Source organism: Coenobita brevimanus, chromosome 93 (assembly GCF_032717465.1).
Source record: "Coenobita brevimanus isolate Jiangsu-jjx chromosome 93, ASM3271746v2, whole genome shotgun sequence".
In the NCBI taxonomy this organism is placed as follows: domain Eukaryota; kingdom Metazoa; phylum Arthropoda; class Malacostraca; order Decapoda; family Coenobitidae; genus Coenobita; species Coenobita brevimanus.
This window is the reverse complement of record NC_137046.1, coordinates 20,928,088-20,952,297: the sequence shown is the minus strand read 5'-3', so window position 1 is coordinate 20,952,297 and position 24,210 is coordinate 20,928,088.

The following is a 24,210-nucleotide window of genomic DNA, read 5'->3' as shown; positions in this document are numbered from 1 at the left end:
TAGCATATTCTGAATCTACGCATTGACATTGATCGTAAATACCGTAAAAATCAACACACAGCGTTATTTAAAGGGGTTCTAGGGAAGCACCAGTCACTGTCCTGGAGACTTTAGAGAGGCTGTAATGGGCTGTTTTCTAATCGGTCACTCAAATAATTTAATGCTAGGAAAACCACATATATACAGTTTAGTAAGAGGCAGATATTGCCTGATTCCCATATTACCGTCAATGCTACTAATATTCCTAACTCTAAAAGCATTGAAATTTGAATTAACAATACCCTCAGCTGGATCACTGGTATAAGCTTCTTCAACGAAAGTTGAATATTTGTACACAATCAACAACTATTTCACTTATGTGCAGTTACCTATAATTTACAAGTCATGTGCGCTCTCAGCTGGATTATTGCTCATCCTTGTGGAGTGGATGAGAGTTTTGCACTAAAACAACTGGAAAAAATTCAGAACAAAGCTGTAAGAATTATTATAAAAAAACCTGCAATTCCAAATGAACTACCTCCCCAACAAGTAAGAAGGAACTTTGTTTCTCTTGCATTATTTTACAGATACTTTCATGGCAAATGCTCAGACGAAGTTGCATCCACTGTGCCACCTCTTCACGGCTTCGTCCGTCCTACACGGGCATATGGACGTGCTCATGACTAGACTGTCATACCGCCATATTGCAAAACTTTTGCCTATCTGAATTCATTTTTTCACCGAATGGCATCTCTTTGGAACTCGCTTCCCCACAAAAAGTTTCCTCCAAACTTCAACATACAGTGGTTCAAGTACCAACTGTTATAGATTTTTAATAAATGAAGGACACCTGGAATCTGGTGTATGGATAATTTTTTATTACCTCGCCTGCCAGGACGGTGTCCGGCAAGGTATTGTTTTTGGTCGTTTCTTTATTTGTTTCTTTGTTTGTTAGCAACATTACGGAAAATCGGCTGAATGAAACTGCATGAAACTTTCAGGATATTTGGTCACTGGTTCCAAACAATAGTGATTAACTGGAGGCAATCGAGTGATCCTGAAAGGTCAAAATCAAGGTCACGGATTTTCAGTGGGCTATAACATGAAACCGGTTGAAGGTAAAAATATTTGCCATTATCAGCATAAAGGAACTCCAATATGGCCTTTCATTTGGCATTAAAGCCTTTGACTCTGAGTGACCTTGAAAGGTCAAACTCAAGGCCACGGATATTCAGTGAGCCATATCTCGAATTTTGGTTACAGATAGATATTTACCATTATCAACATACAGGAAGTCCCAGATGGGCTTCCGATTGGTACCATGACCTTTGACCTTAAGTGATCTTGAAAGGTCAAACTCAGGTCATGGTTATTCAGGGGGCTACATCTCGAAACTGGGTGAAGATTTAACGACGTATAGGAAGTTCCATATGGGTTTTTAATTGGTACCATGACCTTTGACCTTAAATGACCTTGAAAGGTCAAACTCAAGGTCACGGATATTCAGGGGGCTATAACTCGAAACTGGTTGAAGATAGAGATATTTACTATTGTCAAGATATAGGAAGTCCCATATGGGCTTTCATTTGGCACCATGACCTATGAACTTGAGCGACTTTTTGAAAGGTCAAACGCAAGAGCACAGATTTCCACAGGGCTATGACTTCAAAAAGGTTGAAACTAATAAAACTACTTTCGGGTGACGTTTGTTGTGCCTGGCGCCGCTTGTTTAATTTCTTTTTCCTTCCTCTGTTCAACTTCTGTAAAAAGAGAGAGAGAGAAAAAGATAGTCACACTGACTCTTATAACTCGGCTCCTAGGGAGGTATGACATTAATAATTACGCAGATAGGAATGGCTAATTATCACTTAAATACAGCATCACTTGCAATGTAAAAACAGGAATTAGCACTCAACTTCAGGCTTTGCACTTTTCAGTATCTCAGTTTCTGCTTTCATTTCTTTTCTTAGTCAGCTTATTAAAGGGTTATCTTCTGTCTCCCTCTGCCTGTACTTCCTACTTCCTATGATCTCAAGTCTTTCAAACGCAGTGTTTCGAGGCACCTCGAAATGAACGGATCTTGAATTTGGCCCTCTTTTGTATTGTTTTTGTCTTTTTCTTGGAAGGAACGGTTTGCGGGCTCCTAGCCCTTGGTTCCTTCTTCCTCGCATAAAAAAAAGCTCAAATTCTTCTATCCATAATATTATATTTTCTACCCCTACACATTTCTTAATTCACGGGTCCTTACGCCTAAACACTAATTACTAAACTATCAACAAGCCAGACATAAGACTAAATTTTACCTTTTTTTGCAACAATACTCATAAGTTAAGAGTGCTGATGTCTGAACTCAGTGTTATAAGCTTTATTTCGCTTATTTTACTTCAGCTGATATTTGTATATGGATAACACTTTCCACTCTGACATGTAAATTTGGTCTTCTTTAGTTTCCTTTATCTCTGTCTTTACCTTTACTTACGTGTCTGGTTAGGCAATTTATCTGCTACATAATAATTTTTTCTTTTCCCTTTTGCAGCTGCTGTTTGATCATCATAATCTCTTGATACACATTTACTTATATCACTCTGTTCAAACATCTCTGCTTCTTTTTTCTATTGATCCTCAGTCTCAGGAAATTCCCTTTCCTATTTACTTTCCTTCTTTTTCCCTGTCTCTCTCAACCGCAGTTCTCTGTGTCCTCCCTCTCCCTCGTTTAAATAATTGAGTCACTTAATCATCAGTCTTCCTCTTTCCCTCGTACCTTTATATAGTTTATTTCATACATTCCTCCTATATATCTAAAGTGTATTTAACCTCATATTTTAAGTTTTTAATCTATTTTCCAATTATTTCTTATATTCTGTATATGCCATGTTCATTCTGCCTGATAATTCAACATTGTTATGCATTAAACTCAACCAGTTTTCATGCTTACTGCATCTTTTTTACTTCTTCATATTTTTGAAGTTTACTTCAGTAACCCCAGTTAAATTATTGTCCATTTGGATTTCATCATACCTGAAAGGTTAGTGACACTGGAGAAGTAGCATTAATCGCTTATTTCAAGGTAAGTCATAGAAAAAGATGAACACAAATTATACTATACGTACAGGTACAGTACATCCTTATGCAATTCAAGTGAATTTTGCATGTGACTGCGTGAATCAGGAAAATGTACAGGAGATCTTGATGGGACGGGAAAGGCATACTCTCCATCAAAAAGATATACTTCGGTGTTTGTAGATAAAACACATTATACCGGTCAAGTATAAAGTATTAAGAAATTTTGCCTTCAATGCATAAAAAAAATATATTTTTCTCGATAGCACCATGTGTTAATACGGGAGGTATGAAAGATGAAATAAGTAAAAACTACTGAAGAAAGACCGACTGAATGGATTACAAGAGATTCACGATGCAAATGACAAAGGATCCCCGCCTGTATTTTAGATTGGAAGCTAATGGAAGGTTATGTTCCGTATGCCTTATGAATCACATTTGCAGGGATCTTTTAGCACGTGAGATGGAACCGACAGATTGCAAGGCTTAAATAATGAGAGAACAACCGAATACCCATTTTCAATTGACGCTCGGTTGACATTTCTTCTGTTTTTGTAATTTCCTTTTCTTGTTTGTAAATCAATCTAAACTTGTGCATAATGAGAAAGGGTGATGACGATGATGATGATGATGATTATGATAATGATGATATTGCTTTAGTAACAGATACAAAGGTTACACACAAATATACTGATACTCCATTTTGTCCTGCATAATTAGGATGCTGTCTCTATCAAATTGGTTTACAACAACAAAAATGTATAAACCATCGTGGTAGAGGACTAGGGAAATGCCTCATTGTAAGCACATAAAAAAGATGAGTAATTCTTTCTGAAAAAAACGCAAAAACACCGGTACCGTGTGTGCATGTGCTTCGTATTGTAGATCAGTAACTGTCTTTTTTTTTTTCTCTCTCTCTCTCATTTTTCATTAGCGTCTTGCATATTCAAGGCGGTTTTAAGGATTCAGCTTTGAGTAACTTAAGATGCCGTACCGCAGTGCTGCTGCAAAACTCCAAAAGAACAAATGGGTTCCTGTTAATGTTCGACAGTAATGATGATAAAGTAGTAGACTGTGACCCCTTAACTCGGAGAAAAGTATAAAGTTTTGGATATGGACATGGGAAACTTGATTTTCTTGTCATTTAGTCTCCAGATAGTGATAAGACGAACTTCACATATCAGAGCAGGAAAGCTATCGTCATTTGTTCACAATGCTCTGACCCTGTAATTTACCAATTGTAATGATCACCATTAATCGTCTTCACCTTCAAATCAGCATGACTGTTATCCGTTCCTGCTTCCGTTTCTGCCTTTCAGTTTCTGGATAAGTACCTGTGGCTCATCACGTCTTCGTAGATATTTTTCCTTACCTCGTCTGGATTCATCTGCGCTTTAAATGAACGTAATTTACTGGGTCTCTGCAGTTTTATACAGTTGTTATTGCTCCAACATAGTTGGAAATGGTAGCCATATGTATCATATAGTGATCAGACAAATCACTTTTACCATAGATATCCTTTATTACATAAGATGTTGTTTATCCCTGATCTGTCTGGCCGAGCGGCCGTTTCTCTGAGGCTGTCCAAAAGGTACGTACAGTGCATACACCATGAAAGTACCGTACCCCATCAGTGACGCGGCAGGATCCTTCCTAAGGCAAGGTGCTGAGGAAAGTTACCTTTAGCTCCCAAGTGGACACCACAGCTGCTCCACCTTCGGTGAACAGCGGTACCACGTGTCGGCTCCTCATCAGCATCAAGTTTTCGAAATAATTTAATTATATTCAGTGTGAATTGAAACCTCTTAACCCTTAAAGCCCAGACTAAGTGTGGCAGTCCACTCAATGTACCTGGAGACACTTGCAAAAATTGCTTGTTTTCAAACCATCATATCTCAGCAAGTACACCACTTGGGACATTCAGCACAATCGAATTTACTTTCTCGGCCACAGCAAGGCTGCGTCCCAAAGAGCGAGTGCATAGCTAGGGCGGGCTGTCCTGGTCTGCGTGAACGGAGTGGGAAAGCATCGCCCTATCTCCCCTTTGCCCCGCTAGATTCCCCAACTTGTCCTAAATACGTTTATTGCACTATTTTTTTTTTAATTCTTTCATTACAACAGCAATGGCAGTCATTTTAAAGTGGTTATTTTGGTTATAACACTTTTTTTTTTCTGTACCGTAGTTCTCTGTACCGTCTAATAACTTACGTATATTATAATTATTTTCTAAAATCATATTTCGATGAATGAATGTTAGTCCTTACTCTCCTAATAACATTTACATTTCTAATTCACTTTTTTCTTTTTATGTTCAAACTTACACTATAAACCCCTCCCCACACACCAATACCTTATATATCACTGTGACATGATACTGGAGAAAGATTTTAAGGTTGGGGTGAAATCCCCCTCAAAATACCGGACTGTGGCGGTGTGGGGAGTGGTGAGATGCTGGTGAGGTGTGCTCACTGTGAAGGAGGTCGGGTGGCTGTCGTGCAGCATTTATGCTCCATGTGACTTCTAGCCATCCAATTTCCATCCTCAGAGCCCGATGCTTTAGAGGACTCTGCTGAGGCATAGGATGGGTAGGAGAGGTCCTCAGTCTCTGTAGGGTCATCAGAATCACTCTCCAGTGGCAGCATGTGGCTATGGAAGGAGACATGGGAGGGCAGCCAGGGCACAACACTCTCCATGTAGTAACTTCCTCAGGCGTTGTCTCCCCACTTGAACATGACTGCACTGTCACCTCTGATTCTCTCCCGATCGCTCTTTCACTCAATTCCTTTCATGCATAAGTGGGTAGCTTGTCAGGGGTAGAGCTGGCAGGGGCGGGTGGGTAGTGGTGATGCAAGCATATCAGATTATGCAGAATTCGAAATCATTTCTGGTTCATCTGTGGTGGACTGTTGACTGGCAATACCGTCCTCCCTCCTCTGCTACACTTAAGTGCTGTATTGCTGGCAAAAGAAAATGAGTCACCACAAACCATGGTGGAAAAAAAAATATAACGACCGTGTGCGTCAGCCGGGAGTTCCTGAACACCTGATTTCCGATGGCCAGTGACGTCAGGCGAAGTATAGGGGTTAAGAAAAAAACATTTGGATACCTTAGTTTTGCATCGAGTGTTCTTTCTGACATGCAGTTCCAAACAATACGTGAAGTGAATGTTAAAAAAAATTGAGCAGTTAGAAATGAAAATATATGCAGGTTGAGAACAGAGACATGACAATGATTCCATAAGATAAAAAAAAGAAAAAATTAAGCTATGGTTTATGTATTTCTCACGGCCTTACATGCGGATAGCAAAACTCTAGCCATTTACATAAAATAACAAAAGAATTATGGAATTCTGAATAAACTGCATGCTTTTGTGGCTTCGAACTCTTACACGTTCCATAAGAGAAAAAAAAAATCCAGCAACTACCCATAGAGAGAGAGAGAGAGAGAGAGAGAGAGAGAGGTGCCTCCTAGTGTTCACACATGAGAGAGAGAGAGAGAGAGAGAGAGAGAGAGAGAGAGAGAGAGAGAGAGAGAGGTGCCTCCTAGTGTTCACACATGAGAGAGAGAGAGAGAGAGAGAGAGAGAGAGAGAGAGAGAGAGAGAGAGAGAGAGAGAGAGAGAGAGAGGTGCCTCCTAGTGTTCACACATGAGAGAGAGAGAGAGAGAGAGAGAGAGAGAGAGAGAGAGAGAGAGAGAGAGAGAGAGAGAGAGAGAGAGAAAGTACCTCTCAGTGTGTACCCCTGTTCCCCTAAAATTTGGATCATTGCCACGCAACTAACACACGTCTGCAAAATTGAAGTAATTAAAAATTATTATATTTCTGAGTAGTTATTTTTATTGGATTTATGAACACAGTAAAAAAAATACATTTAGTATGTTTCCATCACATCACATTTTAATACAAAATTAAGAAGAAATTTATTTATAGTAAATTATCAACTTCAATCTATCTATACAGTATTGTTCTAAATTAACTGAGAGTGAAATATCCAGCCAGTGTAATTTTTTAAACATGTACATAAAGGAAACAACGCTATATATTCCATTACTCACAAATAATTTCTCTAGTCTTTGTAACTTTTTTTTTTTTTCCAAAACTTCTTTTGGTGGCCAGTCGTTTGTACACTTTCTCTGGTGACTCCCCATGATTCGTCCAGAAATAATTCGCCATCATACTGACATCCCAACGTCCATGGCACCTTCTTTCCATGTCTTTGGTATCGTGATGGACTCTTTCACCCTGTCCATCACTCATCACTCCAAAAAGTTAACTTTGAGATTTATGTTGCAACCTGACTAACAAGTTTCTCACAATTTTTAGGTAAGTTGGATCCTTATTGTTACCTAATTACTTAGAAATACATCATTGAATGATACCCAAGCCTCTTGTTCCAGGTCATTCAAAGCTCCATCAAATTCTGCAACAGAAACCAGTTTTCTAATATCAGGTCCAGTAAATATGCCCCCTTTCAACTTCACTTTAGAAAAACCGCGAAACTTTTGGCACAAATACAAAAAAGAGGCTCAATCTTTTGATAGGGCTTTGATAAACTGCTTCATTATTCTAAGCTTAATATCAAGCGGTGGTAACAACACTTTATGTGGATTCATCAAGCCAGGTCTAATGATACTTTTGGCACCAAGCTGCAGATGTTTTCTATTTGGCCATTCCTTCTGGACCCCCCATAAATCCTCGGTTCTGTTGTCCCACTCACAGAGAAAACATGGAAATTATAATACACCCCGACTGCTGACCCATTAAGATACACAGAACTTTCAGTCCCCACATATGAACCAACGGTGTGCAATATAGATGATTTTCTCGAGAAGACTTCTCAAGTTCTGGTACATTTCTTTTAAATACACCGAATGAGCAACAGGTACTGATGCATATTTATTACCATTATGGAGAAGTACCCCTTTCAGGCTTGTTTTAGGTGAATCTATAAATAGTCTCTCTTCTTCTGCATTATAATCCCTGCCACGTCAGTCCAGTAAACCAAGGATCCATTTTTTTTTTTTTTCGAACTATGGTGCAAACTCTTTTTCTCTATTTCGGTACCAAGAGAAAGTTGTGTCTGGATGTAATATTGTCTTTATCTCTTTATCGGGACACCATGAGCTCTGCAGTATTTTTGGGGAGACCGATGTGTCTTATTAATAATTAAATTCATCCTGAGAGAATGGCTGTGGCTCATTGCTTGAACACTTTGGGACAAATTCTTTATCGTCTACTGCAGCACTTTCTTCCTCTGAGTTACTACATGAGCAAGACTGTCAGGAGGAGTAGGGATTGGTAGATTAGTTCCATGTGGTACAGGTCTTATTGCTGATGGAAGAATTGGAGAGGCAATTTCTTTCTTATTCTTTTTGTTGTGTCCTTGAATTTAGCAGAAACATAAATAACAATCGTTACACTGATATTCGGGTTCCCTCCATATCATAGGAATACCAAAAGCAAGAGCCATCTTTTTACCTTTTGTCCATTGTCTTAGTTCTTCAACGCAAACAGAGCAGACACTGTGAGGAGTCCAGTTTTTTGCCTGGTTACCGAGTTTTATTCCAAGTAAGCGGATTAAACTTTTTTTTTTTGTTTAAACAAAATCTGTTATGTTCTGTCTCTGTTATTTCACTACAATTATTCCACAAATGTTTAAAAAATGATTAGGACTGTTCACAACCTCTAGACTCCATATTATGATCGTTAACAGTACAAAAAAATAACGATTTATCCGTAAAGGATAAAAAACTAATAAATATCACTGTTTTTCAATAAAATACCACTATTTTCAATAAATAACACTGTAGTAATAAAAAGAAACACCCCCAATGGAAGTAATTTACAAGCGCACAAGCCAACTGGGTCACACTGAGATATGTTTGCTGCACTCCAATACCGGTATGACTCATCAGTGTGTTGTGTTCCAGCTATATTCTAACATATTATCAAATAAAATAAGCATGTTGTTTTAAACACGGATTTTAATGTTAGAATATACGGTACTAAAGTAAAAAAGAAATTATCATTGTAAGATAATACCAATTTTTAGATAATTATATAGTGTGAAATGAAATGGTGGTAGGTGGGGGCGCCCATCATCCACCCCCTTAGTGTAATGGTACTCTGTTTTTAGGGTAGCTCTACACTGAGTGGCAAGCCAAATGATATCCTGTAAACCAGGAAAGCATTTACAAGGCTGAGTGGTAACCTTATAACCAACCAACACGTGTTCTCTACGCGACAACAAGTGGGTTGGCGGAGGGTTAGTGCCCCTCTACGGAAAACAACTAACTAAAAATACGAAGAAGTCTCGAACCAGGACTGACCAAAAGGTGACGACTAAGGACATAACAAAGGTCATGGTACGGATGACTACATGAAATGTAAGGGGTGCAAATGATGAGGTGAAAGAGTGCTTGAGGGTGCGAAAGTGGATGTATGTGGATTAACTGAAACTAAATGGAGAGGTGAGAGTGTGAGAGAATGGGAATATGGATGGGGTATATGCGCGGGAGTAGGTGAGAATGAGAGGGCAAAAGATGGAGTGTGTATTGTTGTGAGTAACAGATGGAAGGAGAGTATATGAAAGTATGGATCAGTTGGCTCAAGAATTGTGTGGGTAAGATTGAAAGTTGAACTACAAATGTGCACGATTGTGTGCGTGTATGTGCCAAAGCAAGATCGTGCAAGCAGAGTGAGAAAAGAGTTCTGGACAAATGTGGAAGCATGCATGGAAAAATCTGAAAGGAATGAGAGAGCATTATTGACTGGAGATATGAATGGAAAAGTAGGGAATATGAAGGTGGATAGAGTAGTTGGTGAGTGGGGTGTGCCTGCAGAGATGGATGAGAATGGCAGTGCTTTAGTAGATATTTGTGCTGGGAGGGGGCTGGTGATAGCTAATACACTCCTCAGGCACAAAATGATCCATAGGTATACATGGCGGGTGATGAGAAGAGTGGGTGGTGAACTGTATGAATGCATTGATTGATTATGTGTGTGTGGATGAAAGGATGCTAAGGTGTGTAAAGGATGCAAGAGCATATAGAAGTTGGGGGAGTGGACTTTCTGACCACCTTTTTTTGTGTGTGTGTGTGTGTGTGTGTGTGTACAACTCTGGACATAGGCTTCACAGCCTGTTCTCAAGGCCCAGTAGTCCTCCTACATACCACACACCTCCACATGTCACCACTTCAGTGTTAACACCCTGTTAATGCTTGTTAATGCCCGTTGACGCCAGTCGCAGGTGAAGTCATAGTCTCGGACTAATTTTCTGATAATATATTAAGCACCGCCTTATATCTTCACACAGCAGCCGTTGACCCCACCCGTGTCCAACCCAGCTCGTCGCTAACTGCTACTGCTCAGCTCGCACCGGCTAGGGTGGTGGTGCGGCCACAAAACTCATGATTCAGCAAAGTTTGAATCGAACCAGACATAGCAAGCGCTCTCAGACATAGCAAGCGATAGCAAGCGCTCAGTGGCGCCCTACTTGGATCCTACTGACAACTACTTACATACTATACTTACACACTACATATTTTTACAAATGGTTGCAAACAATTTTCCTGCTCATCAAAAAATGTGTCTAATGACACAGTGGTGGAGACATTAAGTCATAATGTGGCAAGAAAGTGAGTGGACAGAGTATACGGTCAACCGGGACTACATGGGGGTATAATAATAAAGTGGATATTATAATATAATTCAAGAAGTTGAATGTAACAACAGAGAAATATATTTACAGGACATGGCCATGTTAGAAAGGTAGGGAAGGTTATAAGTACTAATAAATGCAAACGTAGAATGTAAATAATGCACTATCGTGGTATAGGCCACGTATTAACCAGGCACAAGGTATATGACAAGCGTAGTGATAGGATACATATAGGTTTGGTCAACTTACAAATGGATGTCTTAATATATATATATATATATATATATATATATATATATATATATATATATATATATATATATATATATATATATATATAGTAAGTACTAGTAATCTCAATGATAACTTTATGAGAAATATAGTAATAGAATGCACCACTTTTTACACTCCAGTTTATCTTACATGGAATGCACTGTCAGATATTCACTTCCCTTACCTCATTTTTATTTAACTAGTTTCCATACCCTGCACTCACTGTGTAGTAACTATAGGAATATTATTACATTTTGTTTCAAGTAGCTCAACTTTCAAATTTGCACAGGGATTTTCTTCAGTATGATCTTCACATCTTCACCAGTCATAATGAGTGTTACATAGAACTATCAGTTTCCAGGTCTTTTGGTTGTCGCACTAACCTTGTTGCTACACGGATCTCATGCAACCTTTTGTCCATTCGCTTGACACAACAGTAAAGGATACATACAATTGCAATAAAACCTAGAAGACATAAGACCACTGGAGGAAATACAGACTGGATGTACCCAGGAGCAGTTAAAAGCTGAAGAGAGCTGGTTCATAATGAAATTAGACTGATTCAGAAAGTTCAACATACGTAGGTTGTCTGATGTGATGGAAAGATTGTCTGTTAGTAAATGAAAGGTAATATCAATGAGTTTGAAAATGTCATATTTTTGGGAGCGAAGTGCGAAGTGATAGTGTGTAGCATGGGCTATTACAGACTCAGACTTTACGATACAGTAATCAGGGGCCTTATATAAACAAATTGCGGATAGTGAACGTACAGGGGTTCCTGGACAAATAAGACTAACAGGAGTTGAGACACTAAAGAAGAAATAGCGAATGTGATTTAGACGCGCATGGTGTACCTGGCTTTTGGGGGTCGGAACAAAGGTACAGGCAGGTTGTACTGAGAAGTTACGGACTAAGGCAGATTCGCAAGGAGCAACGCTGCAAGGAAAAATTGTTAGGAGGTACGCAGCACAAACACGAGAGTTGGGTGTGAGAAAGGTACATCTGTCAAGGTCACTTGAGGAGATGAAGGCAATATAGAAATGATCATGGGAGAGAAGAAAGTACTCTGAAGAGACAGAGGCTTGTACCCTGGAGTTATTGTACCAGAAGGGAAAAGTTTAGTAAGGAATGTGGCCTCTAGGATTGGGTAGTAGTGTTCTAAAGAGGAAAATGATCACAGGAGACAAGCCGAAGGTTGAGTGAGCCCGTTCCAAGGTAGAAGGAAGGTCAGAGAGAGGTACTAAATATAGTGTGACACGAACATCAACAGCATTGGCTAAAATACGAATTAGGCTAGAAAGACAAGAGAGTCCAGAGAAACCTGCAAATTATCTACATATAGTTTAACATACATCAACTCTGATATATTATTTACCTTCGATATTTCACGCTTAAGAATGGATGTAAAATTATTTGAGTTATTTGTAACATAATTTAAATTGTGTGTCATCGCTTGTAGCATAGAATGTTGAACATTTAACACCTTTTTCTGGGATTCTAGAGCATTTTCTAATTGAAATAAGTCTTTCTTAGATCTAGAAAGGTCACGGGCAGTCGCTACACCAAATAATCCGCTCAGAATTTCTCCTCCAAGAATTTAAAGTCCACGTTTCACTCATGAGCGACCCACAGGCGTTTGGTAAGGAAAGGAATCTTGGAGATGGTTGAACTGATAATGAATATAATCTAACTTCCAGCAGATGGGTAGGTAGAGTGGGTACAAAAATGTGTCCGTAAAGATGTCGATTTTTAATATCTGACAGGAGTCCCTGCAGGTCCTCTAGCTGACATGCAAAGTCAGGCAGGGCGATGGCCATGGCGGCCAGCGGGTCTAGGTCATAGTGCAAGGAGGCTACATCCTTCACCACCATTACCTCGCCTCCTGCGCCAACCAATGCCCCGGGGCCGTATGGCACCATCGTCCTCACCCGATCCAGACCCGACTAGAGTCAGCACTGCCAGTACGTAGACCTATAGCATCTTTCCTATAAAATGAGTTGATGTTAGAGGTGATGTTAATGCAGATGGTAACGACAGTGTGGGAAGACAGCGTTATGTAAGAGACTTAGTGGCAGAACGCAATTTGGCACGATAGTTATTAACAGTAGGGGAAGTTTGATAAGCAGCGTCAGAAGGAGGACTTAGAGAAGAGGAAAAAGGTTGAGTAGGAGTTTGTTGAGGAGATGTGATCTCTCTTAGTGGCTCCTCCAAGACTATGCGTTTTGATGCACGTTTGAGATCATCTGCATGCACCCATGTCGCCTCTGCCTTGTACGGATCTCTTAATTTGAATTTATTACCTTTACGAGATATGACACGGAAGGGACCTCAGAATTTACTCTTTAGTTTTGAATCTCTGTCATTATCTAAGGCAAAAACTAAGTCACCTACTTGGATAGTAACATCTGTAGCAGTGGCATGTTGGTTACGTACCATCTCCTCATTTGTAAGGGCCAGATTATCCTGAACGTAGTTATGAATTTTCTGGAAGTTGGATAAGTGGACTCGCACGTAGTTATCGTAGTTGTAGATTGGATACGGTTTGAATTGCGACAGTGAATAAGGTAGTTTTTGTCAAAGCCATAGATGACAAAGAATGGTGTTTCACCAAACTGACTTATTGATGGGTGAATTAATTGAAGCAGCTACCTGTGGAATCCACTCGTCCCAGGTGAAAGTCTGCTCTCCCACTATGTGACGTAGACTCTCCAATATCTTCCTATTCTGGAGCTCTACTAGGCCATTTGAGGCTGGATGATGGGCCACTATATTGCATTTCTTAATTCCGTATCGAAGACAAATTTCTTCCAGTACTGAATTATTGAACTCTGACCCGTTATCAGTTAAAATTACTTCTGGTGTTGTGAAATGGGCAAATTACTGAATTAATTAAGGCATGTGCCACTGCGTTAGCAGATTTTTCATGCAATGAAACTAAGATAACAAATCTAGAGAAATGATTGACTACCACTAATAGATAGACGAAGCCAGATTCTGTACGAGGCAGCTTCAGATGATCAAAAGAGACAGTTTGCCAAGGTTTTGGTGGTACTGAGTACTGCAATATAGGAGCAGGTTGACAGGTTGTCCCCTTATGATAGGCACATGATAAACATGCATCGCAGTGCGCTTGTATATCCTTTCGCATAGCGGGCCAATAATATGACAGACATGCTTGCCATAAGCTTCTGTCTTTGCCAGGGTGTGATTCATGAGGGGAGTCGTGGATTAAATGAAGGGCAGCAGAAACTAGGTCTGCTGGAATGACTAGTTGCTTAACTTCGCGATGAGGTATGTTGTTACCTTTCAGTGCTGAGTGTTTATAGTGCAATTCATTGTTGAGGAAGAAATCAGATACAGGGACTGGTAACTTTGGCAAGGAAGAATCATCGCCTGACTCTAGAAAATATATGACCTGTGACCATATAGGGCCCACACGCTGGAACCTATGTAGTGTGTCATAATTTAACGCCAAGTTTACATCGCAACCGGTTAAGACTGTTGCTATATGCCGCGAGAGGGCATCGGCTACGACATTGGACTTCCTAGGAACATATTCAAATGTCGGATTATAGTCATTCACAGTGACTGCCCAACGTGCAAGTCGACCGGTAAGGTTACGTCCCTGAAACAGATCACACAAGGGAAGATGGTCTGTTTGGATGTGAACAGGATAACTGCAGATGATGGCGCGGAAATGTTTTACAGACCAGACCACGGCAAGGGCGTCCCAGTGAGTTACACTGTAATTCTTTTCCGCGGACTTTAGCACACGGCTGGCATAGGCAATGACACGTTTCTTCCCTGCAGAGTCATTTTGCATGAGAAAGGCACCTAGGTAAACCTTCTCAAGCAAATGGAGGAGGACATGAAGGTACCTCCCCAACATGAAAAGGTAATTGAGGCAGCGGCTACTATGGGGACGACGAGTTCAGAGCTGCACCAATTGTTCCGTGGTACTAAATGGGTAGCCGAAATTAATGGAGAGCTTATGGTTTCACTTAATAATTTTGCAGATTTGTTCGGTTACTTTAGATTTCTTAACTGGCTTTCTGACAACCAAAAACAAATAGCACTACAACTTGGCAAAATAGTTAACATCTCCAAGGCCATAATAGAAAGGTCAGGATCAGACTTCACTCACAAAGTCGGTTCTTACACCTCAGCCTCTCACTCTGCAGGTGGTACGGCGAGAGTACTACACACCAGCATTTCTTCATCTGATTCCTCTCGTTCGCAGCCAACTACAAACATCAAACCTATTAATAGGTCTCACTCACACTATTGCTCACCTTCTAGCGGTCGTGACAAATCAACTGTGTGACGAAGCAAACAATCCTTAGTTGTGTGCTGGGACTGTGGTAATGTAGGTCATCGTGAGTCTAGCTGAGCATGCAAAGAAAGACGTTTCCGCTCACGGGAACGACAGTGCACACCCTCGTGGTCCCGTCATCTAACATGCAGATATCACAAGAATAGCACAACTCACTCCACTGACGAGTGACGTTACCTTAAGAGCCGTCAGTCGGGGGAAGAGGAGCACTCGGATTGGAGAAATGTAGCCTAACAGAGGAAGATCTGCCGGTGTCTGAAAATAAGGTAACATAAAATCAACTCCCCAATCGCCAGGTAGGACCTATAACATCTTTAGGCCTAGTCATTCTAGGATGGAGCGAAGGGGTACAAAGCTCTTTCTTTATGGACACCGGATCTATGGTAAGTCTGATCTCAAATACCTCTTTAAACAACATTAGGGAAATAACTAAAAGAGTTGGGCTCCTAGAACCACCTGACATTCGCCTATGCGGCGTGGATGGCTTAGAATTTCAGGTCAAAGGAAAGATCACATTAGAAGTACAAATTGATAAAGCCTTAAGACCTTTTGACGTGGAGTTTCATGTCACTAATGATCTTAAATATCCAGCGGACACTATCATTGGCTTTTCGACAATGGTTCAACAAGCTATTGCTCTCCTCCCTGCTTCTCGTACCATAGATATCAATGGTTTCCCAGTATCTACAATAGTATGGAATATCCACATCCGGTACTTTCCCAAATCAACTCAGTTATTGACTCTTACGTGATTCCAACAATACTCGAGAGTAAACAGGTACACACATCATTACCTGAACAGCCAAGTACACTACCATCTAGTACTACACTCTCTGAGCAATCAACTGAGGATCGTATCAACCCCTCTAACAGTGGTACATTTGCCGACTCAGACACGTCTCATTTAACTACCTCACATAGTGTGAATGATGTTTTACAACACGCAGAGACAAGACGTGCAGTAACAAATCAGTGCACAATTTTGTTGCCGCACAAATTTACCAAAGTCTCTGTTCGTGTTGTGGGTGCAAAAGCAGGAGTGGATGTACTAACCTTACCTGAGACGTGTCGTGTGAATGGCTTAGCCTATGAGTCGGCGTTGTGTACGGTGCTAGAGGATGGTTTATGGTACTTGTACTTAGCCAGCTGTACTATCCTCCACTTAAATTACAATCGGGAACACAAATTGGTGACTTCTTGGTATACCCAGCGGCCGTACGTGTATGCCAAGATCTCCCACGCTCTGTTGCCAATGTGTGCTCAGTTACTCATTCCTCCGACATTCCATCTAATCTTGAATCTCATGTGAAACAGAGTGATTACCCATAATACAGAAGTCACTTACTTAATCTCTTGCGAGACTATCGAGAGGTCGTAGCCCTACCCAGCGAGAATATGGGCAAGACAGATTTAATAAAGTGTCAAATTACATTACAACCCGGAGCTCAGCCAGTATATATACCTGCCTACCGTTTACCACACAGCCAGCGTCAACAAGCTGATCGTCTTATTCAGGACATGTTAGTTAATGAGGTCACTGAACACTCTGATAGTCCGTGGAACAGCCCGCTATTTCTGGTTCCAAAGAAAGGTGATGAGTTACGACCAGTGATAGATTCCAGACGCGTGAATGCGCTGACTGTCCTGGACAGATTTCCAATTCCTGTACTCACTAATTTGCTGGAATCCTTAGGCGAAAACAATTGTGTTTTCTCCTCCCTAGGTCTTCTAAGTGGTTGCTGGCAAGTGGAAATGGAGGAATCATCTCGTCCTATCACTGCCTTCAGTACTCCATCCGGGCATTACCAATTCCGTAGACTTCCATTCGGTTTGAGAAATGCAACATCAGAGTTCATGCTGCTAATTCATACAGTTTTCGCCGGCATGATAGGTCACGCAGTTTTTACTTATCTAGATGATGTCACAATCGCTAGCCACTCGGTGCAGGAACACTTAGAATAATTGGCCGAAGTGTTCACTAGACTCAATCAAGCTGGACTAAAGATCAAACTCTCAAAGTGTGACTTTTTACGCAAGAAACTCCAATTCCTAGGACATGTTGCTGATGCTCACGGAATTCATACATCAAATGACAAGGTTAAAGCCGTGACAAATTTCCCAACTCCAACCAACACCGATGCAGTACGCAGTTTCCTCGGTCTCAGTGGCGCCCTACTTGGATCCTACTTACAACTACTTACGCACTATACTTACAGACTACATATTTTTACAAATGGTTACAAACAACCCTCCGTCCATATTGAATACATGCTAGGGCTGTCTCATACAGGACAAGTGTACTGGTATTAGCGGGGGTATTTTTATGATCTGTCGGCGGGTCTTCTGGTAGATCAGTGTAGTCTGCTTTAAAGAAATTCAAATCTTTAAACTGTTCATGTTCCAGCCGGGATTCGCACCTGAGTCCACTAGGACTACAGGCCACCTCACTACCAGTTCAGCCACCGCCTCCCCCCTGGTGGTGGTGAGAATCAAGATCCAAGCGAAATGGAGAAACAGAAGAAGGGAAGGACAGGAGGAAGTAGTTAATACAAGGAGGGTGGAAAAGTTACAAGAGGATGGAAAAAAGGCAGATTATAAGAGGGAAGTGGAGGAGCGATTGGGTAAATATGGACTGGAGCAAATGGGGGACCCGGAAGGTGTATGTAAGATATTCACAAAAATCTGTGCAGCATGTGAGGTGGTGTGTGGATAGTGAAGAGAAGACGAAAGGGGGTGCAGGGAAAAGCATGGTGGAATGAAGAGGTGAGAGAGGCTGTGGCACAAAAGAAGAAAACATATAGTGAGTGAATGAGAAACGGGAGTGGAAGAGGTTGAGAGACGGAAGAGAGAGTTATATGTAGAGAGGAAGAAAGAGGTGAAAATATTAGTAAAAAAGAGTAAGAAGAGAGTGGTGAGGAAATTGGAAGGAACTTGAGTGTAGAGTGGAGTGAATATAAGGAAATGTTCTGGAGAGAGATAATGAGAGTTAGACAGGGTGCCAAAGAAATTAGTTGGGGTTGAAAGATAAAAATGGAGGAGTATTTGTGGAGAAGGGAGAAAAAATGAGCAGATGGTGAGAACACTTTAAAAAATTGTTGAACATAGAAAATGAAAGTAATACAAGTATAAGTGGCTGGGGAATGGCTGGGAGAATGAGGGATGTGAGAACATAGGACGAAATCAGTGGGATGAAAGTTGTAGAAGTAATGAAGAAAGTTAAAATGGGGAAAGCCCCAGGAACTGCTGGAATTTTTGGTGAAATGCATAAGCATGGGGAGGAGTACTCTGTAGCACCAGTCGAGATGGGCAGTATTCCCAAGGTGGATGGAAAGCTGATGACAGGGAGGGCTGGAGCTCCCGTTTCATCAGCCCTTGGGACTAGGTTCCGACCATCCCCCTTTGCTGAACTTTTTCAGTGTCTCAGTAACACACAGACCAGGATAGTATGCTCTCCAATACAAGTTTCTCTATCAACACCGAACTACATGCACAGTACACACTACACTTCCTTTTCTAATATTAAAAAAAAAATCATGGCAGCGCAACACGTGGCCTCGGAGTCCCCGGGGGGGGGGACCATAAATGCCCCCACCTTCCTCCCCTCTCCCGGTGACGACTCGAGCTGCCTGGAACCACTGTCTGACTTCTTCATTTCTGCAACATTCGCGGCCTTTCCTCTAACTTTCGCTCTGTTAAGCACCACCTCTCCTTCTCTAAACCTCACCTTTTTTTTCTAACTGAGACTCAGCTGTCTGAGGCAGCTGACAGCAGACCTTTTTCTGTATCCTCCTACTTTCTCTATACTCATTTCAAAGCCAAAGGTGGTTGTTGTGTATATATACGCAACAACTTATCTTGCTCTCGTGTTCCTGAACTCGATTCTTCTGAATTCTCTACACTTTGGCTTCAGCTCTTCTGTCATTCTCTGATTAAATATATCTGCGCTGTTTACTTATCTCCTAATTCTACTATCAAAAATTCTTTGACTATCTCACTTCCACAATGGAACACACTCTATCCACTTCTTCTTTCTCTGAAATCTCCATTCAAGGAGATTTCAATGTTCACCACCACCTTTGGCTCTCCTCTCCTTTCACTGATCCACCTGGTGAACAAGCCTACACCTTTTAAATCCTTAATGACCTAGAGCAGCTTGTACAGCACACTACCTGTATCCTCGACTGCCTTGGAGAGAATTCCAACATGCTTGACCTCTTCCTTACAACTAGTCCTTCTGCTTACATTGTTAATCTTTTCTGTCAGTTGGGCTTCTCCGATCACAACCTTATTACCTTAACCTGTCCTATCGCTCTGGTACGGCCTGTGGACCCTCCAAAGAAACATCATCTGTGGCACTTTGGAGCTGCAGATTGGGTGGCCCTCAGGCAGTACTTCTTTGATTTTCCCTGGAATGACTACTACTTCCATGACCGGGAGCCATCTCAGTGTGCCTTGTGCATAATGGAGGTTTTTCTCTCGGGTATGGAAGCATACATTCCTTTCTCATATCCTCAGATTAATGCAAGAAAGCCTTGGTTTAATCACGCTTGTTCTAATGTTGTCCACAACAAGGAGAAGGCCTATAACAGGCACCGGAGCCAATCCACCCCTGAATCACATCTTTTATACATTTCTGCCCGGAACTGTGCTAAGTCGGTTCTTCGCTCTGCTAAAAATAACTTCATCAGTACTAAATGCTCTCAACTCTCCAACTCGAATTCTTCCTGCTCCTTCTGGCACCTTGCCAAAAACCTTTCTAACAACTTAACTTCATCATCCTTCCCTCCTCTTTTCTACTCTGATGGCTCTGTAGCTATTTCTTCTACCGATAAAGCAGATCTCTTCGCTCAGACTTTCTCCTCCAATTCCACCTTAGATGATTCCGGTGCTGTTCCTCCATCACTTCCCGCCTCTGACTTCCTCATGGCTGACATCAAAATGTCTTCAGCTGATGTATTTTCTGCCATCACAGGCCTCAGTACTAATAAGGCATATGGGCCTGATGGAGTCCCTCCTGTTGTTCTCAAGAACTGTGCTTCTGTGCTTACACCCTGCCTAGGCAAACTCTTTCGCCTTTGTCTATCAACTTGTACCTTTCCTTCTTGCTGGAAGTTTGCTCTCATTCAGCCAGTTCCAAAGAAGGGTGACCATTCCCAACCCTCCAATTATCGTCCAATTGCTTTAACATCCTGTATCTCAAAAGTTTTCGAGTTAATTCTTAATAGAAAAATTTTAAAGCATCTTTCCTTTCACAACCTTCTTTCTGATCGTCAATATGGGTTCCGTCAGGGACGCTCCACTGGCGATCTTCTCACCTACCTTTCAGACTCCCGGTCATCATCCTTTCGGGACTTTGGCGAAAGCTTTGCCATTGCACTTGACATCTCAAAGGCTTTCGATCGAGTCTGGCATAAATCTTTAATTTCCAAACTGCCTTCTTATGGTTTCTTTCCTTCTATCTGTGCCTTCATCGCTAGTTTCCTTTCTGGTAGTTCTATAGCCGCTGCTGTAGATGGCCATCGTTCTTCTAGATCTTTTAACAGTGGCGTTCCTCAGGGCTCTGTCCTAACACCATCTCTCTTCCTTTTATTCATCAATGACCTTCTAAGCCGTGTATCTACCCTATCCACTCATACGCTGATGACTCCACCCTTCACCTTTCCATTCGGTTCCCACAAAGTCCATCTCAGCAGTTGCTTCAACAAACAAGGGATGAGGCTATGGCACACCTAATGTCTGACTTGGCTCGTATCTCTGACTAGGGTAAAAATAATCTTGTTGTTTTTAATGCATTAAAGACTTAGTTTTTACACCTCTCAACCCGACAAAATCTTTCACAGGTATACCCATTAATGTTTAATAATATTCAGCTTAATCCTGCATCATCCTTGAACATGCTTGGGGTTTCATTTACTCGGTCCTTATCTTGGAAAGATCATATTACATCTCTTGTAAAATCTGCTTCCAAGAGATTATGTGTGCTAAGCCGACTCCACTCTTTCTTTACCCCTGCACAATTGTTGACTCTATACAGGGTTTTTATCCGCCCCTGTGTGGAGTACAACTCTCATGTGTGGGGAGGCTCCCCACATACAGCTCTTCTCAATAGGGTGGAATCAAAGACTTTTCGTCTCATTAACTCTCCTCCTCTTACTGACTCCCTTCAATCTCTGTCTCTTCGCCGCACTGTTGCATCTTTATCTGTTTTCTATCACTACTTCAATGGTCACTGCTCCTCTGAACTGTCTGCATGCATTCCTCCACTTCTACGACGGGTGCGTAGCACCCATCTAGCAGCAAACTCTCATCCCTTTTCTGTCCAACTCTCAAATGAAAGAGTTAACCGTTACTCCCAGTCCTTCATTTATGCAACAGATCAACTTTGGAACTGTCTCCCCCAGTCTGTATTTCCTGCCTCCTATGATCTCCAATCTTTCAAACGCAGTGTGTCCAGGCATCTCGAAATGATCGGATCTTGAATTTGGCTCTCTCATGTAGTTTGTTTTTCTCTTGGAAGGAACAATAATTGCGGGCTCGCGTCCTTTAGTTCGTTCTTCCTCACATAAAAAAAAAAAAATGGATGTGGAAGATGTGCGGATTGCCCTGTGAGAAAGGTAGAGTCCCGGAGGATTGGAAGTCAAATATAATTATTCCCCTGTACAAAGGAAAAGGGAAAAAAGAAGTATGTGGTAATCAAAGGGAAATTTATCTCCTTAGTGTAATAGGAACAGTATTTGGTAGGATAATTATTGACATAGTTAGGAAAATAACAGAGGAATTAGTTGGAGAAGAACAGGAAGTTTTAGGAAGGGAAGAGGTTGTGTAGATTAGATATTCATTCTTAGATGTTTAGTGGAAAAGTTTCTAGAGAAGAGAAAGAAGTTATATGCAGCCTTCATGGATTTGGAGAAAGCACATGACAGGGTGGATAGACAAGGATTGTGGGAAGTATTAAGAATATATGGAGTAGATGAGAAGTTGTTGAAGGCCGTGAAGAGTATGTATGAGGATGCTAGGGCTGCAGTGCGTGTGGATAGTGAACTGAATAAATTTTTCTATTTGAAGGTTGGAATTAATCTGGTTAGCTGTGATAAACATCCACAAACATTAATCATCGTTTATTATATTCTCTTTAAAACATTCATACATTTCATACAAGTATTACACCTTCAGGCCCTCCTTAGCTCCAGACATATCATACTATTTAATCGTGTGTCAACACTCACACTGTTCATCCAGAGGGAGCAATATTTCCTTTACCATGCATGTCTGTCCGTTGTCTGCCACGGCTACACAAAATATATTAGTGGCGTGGTGCTGCTGGGAGAGTGTGAAATTGCATATCTGTGCAGAGAGTCTGATAATACACGACCGACTTATTCACACTCCTGTCAATATACCAGCCAAAGTTATGGTTTTGGTGACTGTACTGACTACCATTGAACACACATTCACTTCCCAGCAGTCTGCATGAGTTGTTGTTTTCATCCAATAGCAACATTAAGTAATACAATGAACAATGCAATTTTATATGTAAAGTAAGGGCTATGGCTTCGAAGAACCTGTCATGGTAATTTACAGGGAGGTTTAAAACAGAACAAAACAGAACCGGCTCACATTATTACTGCGATGGGAACACGTTCCACCTGATGCTTAACAGCGACATTACCTTGCATGGTTTCAGCTGACTAGGATATCTCCACCGATAACTGAGATCAACAGGCTGCATTATCTCTTCAGTGAACTATCTTAGAATTGGATGCACATAACACAAATCTGTGTATAACACACACACACACACACACACACACACACACACACACACACACACACACGCCAAACCTAGGAGAAGAGGTAATGCAGTGGGGCCAAAACCTGTAGGCCTTGAGCCTACTGCCTACGTTAAGGAGATTAGTCTCATTCGTGTTTTAAGTGTATGAGAGAGAGAGAGAGAGAGAGAGAGAGAGAGAGAGAGAGAGAGAGTACTGTACTCAGAAGAATTACCTGTTTCAAAAAAAAATATATATATATAGATAGATAGATAGATATGTGTGTGTGTGTATATGTATATATATATATATATATATATATATATATATATATATATATATATATATATATATATATATATAATATATATATATATATATATATATATATATATATATATATATATATATATATATATATATATATATATATATATCATCAGCCGTTTAAGTATCCACTGCAGGACCGGCCTATACCTACCGAAGCAGGGACGATACAGCCAATGTATCTCTACCAAGTGGCTTCGGCTGTCTGTTAGAGATTGTATGTAGGGTGAGAAGTGCTTGTACTGTAAGTGTAATTGTAGTGTTGGAGTGGCTTTGGATGTGTGTGTAGTCTGTGAACCAAGTGTAATCGGCCCGCGCAAGCCGACTGGGTGCAAGCATACTTTTTTTTACAGTATACGACACTGGTTCAACCACAGCACCCCTGACGTCTGCCAATGCAGTGCGTGGCCGGGTGAACACTCGCAAAGTTTATTACCCTGGCGGGGCGCGAACCCTGGCCCACCCGTGTACGAATTGCACACTCTACCACTGTAACACATAGTCTCTCTCTCTCTCTCTCTCTCTCTCTCTCTCTCATTCTTGTAGGGTGATGAGTAATATATATATATATATATATATATATATATATATATATATATATATGTATATATATATATATATATATATATATATATATATATATATATATATATATATATATATATATTGTTACATAGCCTATGATTTCATCATCCTTTGTGTAATTTTAACGCACAGTATGCTGCATGTTTGATCACGAGCGTGTTCTGCCTCAGTCCCCCCTTCTACCGTTATAGTAGAGTAAGTCGTCCTTTCTGTTGTTCAGTGCGGG